The sequence below is a fragment of the Triturus cristatus genome, chromosome 4_1 (genome assembly GCF_964204655.1).
Source record: "Triturus cristatus chromosome 4_1, aTriCri1.1, whole genome shotgun sequence".
In the NCBI taxonomy this organism is placed as follows: domain Eukaryota; kingdom Metazoa; phylum Chordata; class Amphibia; order Caudata; family Salamandridae; genus Triturus; species Triturus cristatus.
The window spans coordinates 1,129,814,514-1,129,826,707 of record NC_140585.1 but is presented as its reverse complement, the minus strand read 5'-3'; the positions used below and the strand labels follow the sequence as shown (position 1 = coordinate 1,129,826,707).

Genomic DNA, 12,194 nt, shown 5'->3' with positions numbered 1-12,194 from the left:
AACAAAATGAATTCAGAAAAAAAGTGGAGGGTAAATCCAAAAGTTTGGAGGTGAACATGCATAGAGGACTAAGTCCAACAGATTTCCTTCATAGGCACCATCTGTTGTCCACAATGCTAGTACAGGTGTTAGTCGAGCACTTTTAACTAAGAAGTTCCAGCTATGTAGCTCTGGTCAACCTCTTTAATCAGCTAACTTGAATCTAGCCAATGTCAATCATACAAGAGGGATCTCTGTACAGCCTAGCTTTTGGAGTTTAAATGGCCCAGCTTAACAAATCTTTCACCACAGCTACACCACCTAATATTTCATTATCATTTGAACACCTGCTTACTTACCAAAAACTTCCCTTTTGGGCAGTTCTTAACTGCTTAATCAGTAGAAAACTTCCCTTTTTGATAATTCTTAACTGCTTGTCCTATTAAGTTATTGCACCAAGAAGCCTTCTTTTAACTGAGTTTCTTATAAACAAAATTTGACAGGGTTACTGAATGTAATAGTGGCCTGTTGATATTACTGAAGCTTTTCTAGATGTTGTAGCATTCTACATTCTACCACTACCTACCCATACCTACCACTCTACTACTTCCTATACAAGTTAATTAGCACCATGGTATAAGCAGCAAGAAAGGGTACAAAAGTTTGTTAATTTAAATATTTTCACATGGGTGGATATAAACATCTGGATATGATTAACTAAATCCATTGAGATTGGGTCTGGCATTTCTGTCTACCCTCATCTACCCCATTCAGTGGAGCCAGAACCCAACTACCAGGCTCTCAAATCACTGGAAATATGCAAAATTAAAAATATGTCTTGGAGTGAGGAGCGAGGGCGGGGTAGATTAGCTGGACAAATGCTGCTATGTTTAATCATTTTTAGACATCATCAGTCAGTCAGTTAAGCTTTATTTGATTAAAAAAATAATCATAAAAGCATATTTGTAAAACGATAAACTTGCATGTTACAGAAAGATGAAAAACCACAAAATGATGGGATGTTATACAGTGAAAAATCTTAGTCACAACAAAACTCCAATGGTATGTACCCGGACGCTCTCTTCGTTCAAGCACTAAATTTCTTCTTGCTCAACCACGCATTCGAACGGCCCGCAATGGCGGCCGATCCTTTTCATACTTAGCTCCTCTATTTTGGAATAAACTTCCATTTGAGCTGCTATCCATAACGAACCATCTACATTTCCGAAGAAAGCTGAAGACTTGGCTTTTCTCTCAATAAAGTTGGGTATTGGGGACTTCAGTCACTGTCTGTCTCTCTGTCTTGGCTGCTAGCGCCCTGAGACCTTTTGGTGATTTGTGCGCTTTATAAAAACGTTTGACATTGACAACAGCTTTATTCGGTTAATAAAAACCATAAAAGTACAATACATATATCAAAATACACTACACAATAAAAGCATCTAAAATCCAAGTCATCAATAAATATGGGCAACCTAAAAAATAAAAAATATTACAAAGCCAGAATTAATTAAATCACCTAAAAACCCAGGCTGCCATTAGCACATATATAGCAACAAATCACCTCAATAAAATCAATTCAGAATTAAAAACACTAGCATAAAAACGATAATCATATGAGCGTAATGGGTACTCTTAAAGTATTTGTCATTGGATACCGTTTTTTCCTAAGTCTAACAGATTTGACTATAAAACTTGCAATGTTAAATATCTCCCATGGGTCATTCAGCAGCTGAAGATAGAGTAAGGTGGATTTTACCTGTATAAAGCCTTTTCCCCTTAAAATTGGAAATAAAAACCTCCTGCGGATAACATTGTAATGCTCACAGAACATTATAAAGTGCATAGTGTCCTGATTTGAAAAATTGTCACAAGTGCAAGGACCTGAATCACACACCCTACTCCAACCTTGCAGATTACCCAAGAAAAAGTGTATTAAATTAAAACAAAACCTGGTTAAAAGCAAGCAATGGAAAGGCTTTGTGACAATTCTCAAGAATGGTTCAATCTGGGGGGAGGTTTTTAACAAAAAATAGGCTTTTACTGAGGGTTTCATTAGCTCAGTCACCTCTCTATCAACCGACATTAAACTCAGAAAATGTGTTTTTACCCAGGCCAATTCCTCTTTTTTTATTTTATCATATAGATTTGGGTGCCCTAGTTTGTTTAAGGTGTGCTTGACATAATATAGCCACTGGATACAGTTAGCTCGCTCCAGGGTGACACAGTCCCTAATAATCTTGTGATTAAAGATTAGTTCTGGGTTGTGCCAGGTCTTAAGCCAGCAGACCACCGGGACCAACCTCAACTAGTCTGATACATAGCTAATGCCTGTCTCTTGGTGTATTAAAAAAGTTGAGGTAGATTGAGGGACCGACAAGAGGGTATGTAGAAACTTGTTTTCAGCTGTCTGTACCCCCTCCGATGGCTTATAACCCCTGATGGACGATCCATACAGTGCAATGGCTATGCATTTAGACCCGTAGATGTTAAGCATGGCTTCAATTGGCCTGGCCCCCAACAGCATGAACTGCAGCCGTTGACCTTGCCATCACATTTATTTTTGCTTTCTGTTAGGGAACCCATGAACCCCTCTCATCAAATAGTACCCCCAGATAGGTAAAAGAGTTCACCCTGGTCAGCTCTACACCTTCACAGTAGAAAGATTTAGCTCTTTTATATTTCTGGCCCATAGTCATAGTATGTGATTTAGCTATGTTGACTACTAGGTCCAATGATTTCATATAGGCCCCAAAGGAATACAGAAGCCTCTGGAGCCCTACAGCTGTACGGGCTAATAAAACAGCATCACCTCCATATAGGAGTACAAGGATAACACTGTCCCCTACTCGTGGTAACACTTTCCTAAATTGTTTATATATAGGGTAAAAAGCAATGAGGCTAAAATAATCCTTGCCGAACACCTCTACCAGATTTAAAGTGCCTTCTGCAATTAGCTTCTTGGTTGACCCTTGCGAAGAGTTCCCTATGTAAGTCAGCCAAGAAGTGAACTAGACAAGGATCTATGCCCATGTCTAGCAGGATAAGCCAAAGTTTAGATCTATTTACCAGCCCAAAAGCCGAGGAGAGATCCATGAAAGCCAGCTGTAATGTCCCCACTTTGGCTAATGTGTATTTTACTGCTATTAAAAATAAATTTAGGCACTGGTCCAGAGTACCCATTCCGTGTCTAAAACCATATTGGAGGTTGGTTAAAACCTCGTTTACATTCAGCCAGTCCATTAACTTAGGTAAATGCACTTTCCCTAGAACTTCTACAGTGGAATCAATTAAGGATACCGGCCTATAGCAAGGTGGGTCTCCTCTCTGGCCGTTTTTGAAAACTGGAATGATAGTAGACGATGACCATGGTGACGGGAAATCCTGCTAACTTGACACATTATAGACATTTGTCAGAATTTTGGCCCAGAAGGTTGGATTTTGTTTGTATTTGTCGGCCGCTACGCCACCTGGACCAGGGGCCTTATTACTGGTCATTTGCGTTATTGCCAGTTCCACTTTACCTTCATTAAAAACAATTTTGGGGGATTCCCTTCTATTTTCTAAATTAGTATGTAAATCCGAGGTAGCAGTGGCCTCGTATATGGCTTCAAAATGAGAGAGCCATTGGGCTTCTGTGATGTTGCATTCTAGGGGGACATTCTCTATACCAGAGAAGAAGGGTTTATTTACAATAGCCCAGAATCTAGAGCTATCTTTTAGGACCTCCGCCACTAATAAAGCATTCCTGGCATCCTCCTTTATTTCATTTTTACGAGTGGTTAGAGCAAGTTTATACTGCTTTCTTAACATGGCTATATATACCTTATCTCGTGGGACCGGTTTCAAAGCTGCTACCAGTTTTCAGTGTGCTTCAGAGCAATTGCTATCAAACCAACTCTCACCATTATTTTGCCTAAATCTGGTTGGTAAGGAAAGGTCTGACGCTACCTGCGCACAGATAGCTACGAAGGCTAGAAGTACCTTCACCCCATGTTTAGAGTTATCAAGGCAGGTTGCAAGCTTTTCATCAACCTTCATACAGAGGTCCTGCTCGTCTCCTTGGCAAAGGTTCCTCTCGAGTCCAGAAGTCATCTAATTCTCTGGAGTTTATGGTACAATACTTGTACCCCATTTTCTCTTTGTTCTAGTTATGGCAAGCCCAGTCCAAACCAGTTATGTCCTCTCTGGTGCAGAATTACTACAGGAGGTGGAGTCAGCATTGTGTATAGGAGACACATCCTTTTGAGGTGCAAGTGAAGCTCCTCCCACCACTCTAATGCAGCCAAGGTCTATTCAGCCCAACTGTGAGTCACCCAGGAAAGCCAGAACACACCTCAACCCACCTTGTGGCTGTCTGCAGTGAATGCACATCCCCAGCCCTTGTCACTCCGAAACCAGCCAGTCAATACACAAATCAGCAGGGGAACACAGTATGATTAAATAAGAATATGCCCACTTTCTATAAGTAGCATTTTCAAACACACAGTTTTAAAACTATCTCCTTAAAAATAATTATTATTACATTCCGAGTTCAGCTAGCCAAAACTCCATTTCTCGATCTTGTCCAAATGGAAAGTTATACTTGTAAGATGTTACAAAGCAACTCCCATTTTAGCCTATGGGACAGATAGCCTTTCAATAGTGAAAAACAAAATTAGCAGTATTTCACTATCAGTACATGTGACATAAAAGTATATGTCCTACCTTTCACATTTACTGCACCCTGCCCATGGGGGTACCTTGGACCTACTGTAGGGGTGCCTCACATGTACGAAAAGGAAAGGTTGGGGCCTGGCAGGTGGGTGCACTTGCCAGGTCAACATGGCAGTTACCAACTGTGCTTGCAATCCCTGCAGGAGCAGATCTGAGACACATTTATAGGGCTACTCCTGTGGGCGGCACACTCAGTGCACTCTACTAGGGACTTACCAGTAAATCAAATATGCCAATCATAAATAATCAATTATAATTATAACTTACACATGGAGCATTTGCACTTTGACACTGGTCAGCAGTGGCAAAAGGCCCAAAGAATATAAGCCAGAAAAAGTGAAATCCAGTACACTGTTAAAAATACAGGAGGTAGAGGCAAAAAGTCAGGGGAAACCAAGCCAAGGATGCCAAGTCAAACACTCACTGAGATATGTCTTCACATCTTTACTGGATGCGAAGTAGTAGCTTTAGCGGGTCTTTGGTCTTAGCCAAGCTAATTACTGCAGTGGTCTTCACTTGCTATTTGCACGCTGTAGACTGATTTCAAAATGCAAAATGTTGCTGCTCGGTTAGTAAACATTACCAGCGATCCCTATCATATCAGACCTATTTAGAGGTTTGTGAGAAATTGAATTAGTGATTGACTGGGGTGTGAGCCCTGGGCAAGTAGCAACCAAAATCCTTGTAAGGCACAAGCACACCTCAAATTAACCTGTACTTATCCCCCCTGGTAGCTTGGCACAGAGCATTCAGACTTAAATTAGAGACACAGTGAAAACACCACACAAAAAGGATCCCACACCAAGTTGGAAAAATATAGCAAAATGTAAAAATAAAACAAAAATGACAAAAATCCAATCAGTAGATCCTGAGATATGGATGTCTACAGAACGTAGTGAAGAAATAGTGCAAAAAAAGCACAAAGCACTAACTCGGTACATCTAGTCATCCAGGACTGGGATAAAGACACAAGTTCAGGCCCACTGTGATGGAGAGCAGGTCGGCCACAGTCTCTAGATTAGTCCAGACGAAAATGACTATCTCAGGTTTATGCAGAGTCCTGTTCATGTTGGAAAGGGCTGCAATAACTAAGGAGAGCATTACAGGAGGCTGTGGATGTAGCGCGAAGAGCAGGCTGGGCATCGCAGATGGTGCTTCACTTTGGGGGCTCCCCGAGAGCAGTCGATGCTGTAGTGCAAAGAGCTGGGCTGGGGCGCTTCCAATTGATTCTCTGTGTGAGCAGCATGATCTTAGTGCCAATTGGTCCATTCGTGGTTGTGAATATCTCAAAAGTGTGATTTAAGTTCACTAAGCCACACCAAGGGTCCAGGGCCAGAGGGACACAACTTGAGGGTCAGGAACTCGCTGCAGTTGGCTCTACGATCTGGTTCAGAATGTTCGGAGCCCTTTATGTTCCTGAGGCTCAGATCAGGAGGCCAGCAGACTAGCTATTGGAGTCACTCTGGCGCCCTTGGTTAAAAATGAAGGTGCAGGTCCAGTTCTCCTTCCCCCGGCATAAGAGGAACAGACAGTAGGTTAACAAAGCTGGGCAGCAGTTCCTTTAGAGCAGTAGTTGAGCTGAGTGGAAGTTGTTGTGGCAGGACAGCAGTCCTGCAACCTGGCAGATCATCCAGAAGTGTACTGAAACATTGGTGTCTGAGATTCAGGACTTATACCCAGTATTTGTGCCTTTGAAATGGGGAAGAAGCTTCTAAAGGCATGTTTTTGAAGTTCATAAATGCCCTGCCTTCCTGGCCAGCCTCTAGACTAACTACAAGGTCTATGCAGACCTTTGAGTGTTGACAGGACACGGCCTATTCAAATGTAAGTGGGGTTGGGCCCAGCTCCTCCTTCCAATCCTGCCAGTGATGGCCCATTCCGTCACACCTACGGAACCCATTGTGTGTGGCTGTCTAGGAGAAATACACAAAGCCCAATTGTCTGCTACACTCAGTTATGTGACCCAGAGACTGGCTGCTGGCACCAAATGGCTAAGGCGAGAAAATGCCAACTTTTTAAAAGTGGCATTTTCAAAACTGTAATTTACAATCTGACCACCATAAATTAGGCTTTTAAATTAGGATTCCAGAGACATCAAATACAAACTGGTTGCCTTTTCCCATTTGGAAACTACACTTTTAAATGTAAAAAGGTAACTCCAATGTTATCCTATGGGAGAGGTAGGCCCTGCAGTAGTGAAAAACAAATTCAAGAGTTTTTAACTACCAGAACATGTAAAACCTAAAAATACATGTCCAACCTTTTAATTACATTGCACCCTGTCCTCTGGTCTGTTCAGGGCCTACCCTAGGGGTTACTTATATGTATTATAAAAGAAGGTTTGGGCCTGGCAAAAGGTTTATTTTGCCAGGCTGAAATGCCATTTTAAAACTACACACACAGGCTCTCCAGTGGTAGGTCTGAGACATGTTTGAAGGGCTTCTTAAGTGGGTAGCACAATCAGTGCCTCAGGTCCACTTGTAGCATTTAATTTACTGGCCCTGGGCACATGTAGTGCCGCTTTACTTAGGACTTATAAGTAAATTAAATATGGCAATTGGGTGTAAGCCATTTCTACCATGTTTTAAGGAGAGAGCATAAGCACTTTACCAATGGTTAGCAGTGGTAATGTGCACAGAGCCCTAAGGCCAACAACAATGAGTTCAGCAAAAAAAGTGGATGGTAAATGCAAATGTTTGGAGGTGACCATGCATAGAGGACCAGGTGCAACAGATTTCTTTCATAGGCACTATCTGTTGTCCACAATGCTAGTACAAGTGTTAGTCCAGCACTTTTAACTGAGAAGTTCCAGCTATGTAATCCTGGTCAAGCTCTTTAATCAGCTAACGAGAATCTAGCCAATGTCAGTAATACAAGAAGGATCTCTGTGTAGCCTAGCTTTTGGAGTTTAAATGGCTCAGCTTAACAAATCTTTCACCACAGCTACACCACCTAATATTTAATTATCATTTGAACACCTGCTTACTTACCAAAACCTTCCATTTGTGACAATTCTTAGCAGCTTAATCAGTAAAAAACTTCCCTTATGGATAATTCTTAACCGCTTGTCCTATTAAGATATTGCACCAAGAAGCCTTCTTTTAACTGAGTTTCTTATAAACAAAAATTGACAGGGTTACTGAATGTAAAAGTGGCCTGTTGATATTACTGTAGCTTTTCTAGATCTTGTAGCTTTCTATGTTCTACCACTACCTACCAATCCACTACTTCCTATACAAGTTTATTAGCACCATGGTATATGCGGCAAGAAAGGGTACAAAAGTTTGTTAAATTTAAATATTTTCACATGGGCAGATATAAACATCTGGATATGATTAACTAAATACATAGAGATTGAGTCTGGCATTCCTGTCTGCCCTCATCTACCTCCTTCAGTGGAGCCATAACCAACTACCACGCTCCCAAACCACTGCAAATATGCAAAATATGTCTTGAAGGGTGGCGTGAGGGCGGGGTAATTTAGCTGGACAAATGTTGCTATGTTTAATCATTTTTAGATATCATTAAGAATGTACATGATGTTTTAGAAGTGCTATTTTTATTGTTTACAGTTCCCTAATGCTAGCACTGGTGCAGCTCAAACCATGCTAGAACTGTGATCAGATGGCCATCGATCACAATTTACCCGTGATGGTTCAAAAGGACAATCAAGTAGCATGCAGTTTTGATTTGTGTATTATTTACTTATAAAGCATAATTTACTCACAAGAGGCTAGCAATGTACTACTCTCTGGGTATGGATATCAAACACTACCTTGTGGAGGCCCGTATATAAAAAAAACCTTCAAAGTTATAAGCATGTAAGAGTTGTCCACTCTTGCTGTTATTGTGGCTTATCAACATAGAGGTTGAATCTGCTGATGAATGTGACATGCAGTTTTTGAACCTATTTGCCCCATCATGGTCTTGTGGCACGAGTAGAGCAACATTTTAACAAAACAGTTGCCATATTCGGTCTTTTAAAATCGACAGAATCCTCGTTGCTTTGCAAAAAAACCAGTAGAAGTGACAGGTTTTTAGATCTCGCCTAGAGGGAGCGTTCCCTGTTTGTTGTTAGAGCCCTTTTGTGTACCATGCAGTACAATGGAGCAAAGGCTATCCCTCCCATTGTATGACAACAAGTGCCATAGGATGTAATGCACTTGTAATTCAACGTACAGGATATCTATCATGTTTGTGATGGAGCAACCCGTACGTATACCACACTCTAAATCAGGGCCAAAGTCATCAAAGAAACCTACCCAACCATCCGTCAGGCCATCAGAACTAGTGGAAGGGGCAAAGCTCCTTTGTGCGCAGTTGGTCAGTGATTAATTTGTAAAAGAATAAATGCCGGTGCCCATAACTCTGTTCAGATCCCGCTGCTGATGCTATTAAATGTCAGTACGCTGAATATTAAAGCTATGAACTCTTGAATCAACCTAATGCCTCTTTAATACGCTGCCAGACACTCCCTGCTGCTTTATCTTACTGTTGTGGGTTCATGCTTTATCCCTTTCTCTTTCCTTCCCTTTGTGTGTTTTTCCCCTCTCTTGCTCTCAGTAAAAGTCTGTAGAAGAAAAATGAGTGCCAGTGGGCTGCACCAGCAACTACTGGCCCAAATTAAGCACTGGTTTTGACCCCACCAAATATTGAAGTTGAACGCCTGGTGGGACAAATTCTCCACTATAAGCCCTCCCCCCTTCATACAGCCTCCCCCTCCATGCGCACAAACACACACTTTTGATCGTGGATCTGGGTGGAAAATCAACAGGAACTAGGGTGACCAGAAATCTTGGTTTTCCCCGGACAGTCCCGGATTTCAGAGGACTGTCCTGGTGGCCCAACACATTTCTTTATTTTGAATAAATGTCATTTTTTGAGACAAAGATTAGGCAATTGCAATTTTAAGGAAAACTGGAAGGCATGGGGATTGTAGTGCATATTTATTTACACCTTTTCATAGAAATGCACTATTACTGCTAATATTAAAGTCCTGAGTGGACCCCAGCCACTAAAACCAGTCCTCATCCTGCGTCGCTCCTCCGTCTTCCATTTCTATGAAAAGGTGTAAATAAATATGCACTACAATCCCCATAATGCCCTCAGCACTGTCTCATTGGAGCAGCCCCAATCAGGGGCGTGTCATGGTGGCTATTTTAAATGAGGAAGTATGCAAACTGCAGCACGTTTACCTTTCGTGAAAAGCCTTTGAAAAAGATGGTTATCGAAACGCGTCAGGTATCCCGCTAGGCTGCTTCATCATACTGGCTACACGAACATTGTCCATACCTGACATTAAGGCTGGTAACCTTCGCCGTTCTCTCGAGTGCTGCTCAAGTAGGACTACCACATGTTTGCATCTATAGACGGCGGTCCGGCCGTCGAGAAAGCACCACCCCAGGATGAAGGGGGCCGTGAGGTTTGGATACACCGGCCTCAAGACGGAGGAGCGACGCAGGATGAGGACTGGTTTTAGTGGCTGTGGTCCACTCAGGACTTTAATATTAGCAGTAATTGTGCATTTCTATGAAAAGGTGTAAATAAATATGCACTACAATCCCCATAATGCCCTCAGCACTGTCTCATTGGAGCAGCCCCAATCAGAGGCGTGTCATGGTGGCTATTTTAAATTAGGAAGTATGCAAACCGCAGCACGTTTACCTTTCGTGAAAAGCCTTTGAAAAAGATGGTTATCGAAACGCGTCAGGCATCACGCTAGGCTGCTTCATCATACTGGCTAGACGAACATTGTCCATACCTGACATTAAGGCTGGTAACCTTCGCCGTTCTCTCGAGTGCTGCTCAAGTAGGACTACCACATGTTTGCATATATATATATATATATATATATATATTATCTACTGGCGGTCGCCAGTAGATAGTTATAGTTACAACCTAGTTTCCATAGGAAATCTCAAAATTCTATTTTGAATACCTTTGGCGCCGGTTGACGAATCCTCGCGAAATTTTCAAAACTAATGGGGCGCTCCGTTCAGCTCCTACCCTGAAAGTCTCGGGGTGATTCGTCAAGCGGGGGCCGAGACAAAGGGGGGTCCCAAAACGCATTTTCCCCAATGCATTTTTCCATAGGACCTTTAGACACAGCTACAGCCCGAACGGCTGAACAGAATTACTTGAAATTTGGCAGAGAGGTAGCCATCTGGTGTAAATCTGTTCAGTATTTCCTGAGAAAATAGCATTTAAAAGCATATCAATATCTATACGCGCGCACCGTACGCGCACTGTGCGCGCACCCTGCCGTGCGCGTACCCTGCCGTGCGCGAGCGCAATTCTGATTGGTTGTTAGATGTCGGTAAACATTCGAATCGTTCGAAACCAGGAAGTGTCGGCCGCCATTTTGTCTCTCGCAGTCTGAGGGGGTGAAAAAAAAAAGGTGGAGAACGTGAAAAGGGGGCAGAGTGGACAGTTCCTGACCCCCTAGCCTTGGTCAGGGGGTCACAGAAGGACCCCCAAGGGCGAATGCCTTAATCATTGCCAGCTATGTGTTTAGTTTTTGTTGTTTTGCACGGGGTTTGACAAACTGCTAGATGTGTTCCCATTGGAGCATAGGTAATCCGCCATATGTTCACACGGCAGAGAGTGGGTGGACTCGCAGGCTGACATTGTCAGGGCATTACTTAATGCACGAACCGGTTACTGAACCGGAGCTCGCGACGTGGGACTGCCTACATGCTCTCTGTGAATGTAAACTTCTCGGACTGCAAAGCATTGTGGAGACTACATCTACCAGCAACCTTAGCGCAAGCTGCATACAGAGGTAAAAACATCGAGCCTCGGATTGGATTACCTATGCTCCAATGGGAACACATCTAGCAGTTTGTCAAAGCCCCGTGCAAAAGAACAAAAACTAAACACATAGCTGGCAATGATTAAGGCATTCGCCGAAACGCGTCTGCCAGGTGTTTCCTGTTTTTATCCGGATGGTGGCGAATAAATTTTCCCCTGAGGATATCCCAAGCATGTGTCGGACCCGTTTTTTAATGAAAGGCGGGATTGGTGTTTGATGTTAAAAAGGCAGCAGTCGGCGCTGCATTTCCGATGCGCCTCTCGTTCTGGAGCTCCGCTGAAAGCCGGCATCTCTTCTGGTGTGACGTGCTGAAGGCACACAGCGGCGCCCCCCTGCCCAAGACAATGCTCATGGTATCGGGGAGAGAGCAGCAGATTCCTGCTGATTGGGACATCTAGAGAGGACGATTACCGCCATATGTTCACGCGGCAGAGAGTGGGTGGACTCACAAGCTGACATTGTCAGGGCATTACTTAATGCACGAACCGGTTACTGAACCTGAGCTCGCGACGTGGGACTGCCTACATGCTCTCTGTGAGTGTAAACTTCTCGGACTGCAAAGCATTGTGGGGACTACATCTACCAGCAACCTTAGCGCAAGCTGCATACAGAGGTAGAAACATCGAGCCTCGGATTGGATTACCTATGCTCCAATGGGAACACATCTAGCAGTTTGTCAAAGCCCCGT

At 43.0% G+C, this 12,194-nt stretch overlaps 1 protein-coding gene across 7 annotated transcripts in view; it reads left to right on the top strand.

Annotated features, from left to right (window-relative positions):
- Positions 1 to 12,194, top strand: part of CADPS2 (calcium dependent secretion activator 2) — a 1,645,358-nt gene that overhangs the window by 1,128,098 nt on the left and 505,066 nt on the right. The window lies entirely within an intron of this gene.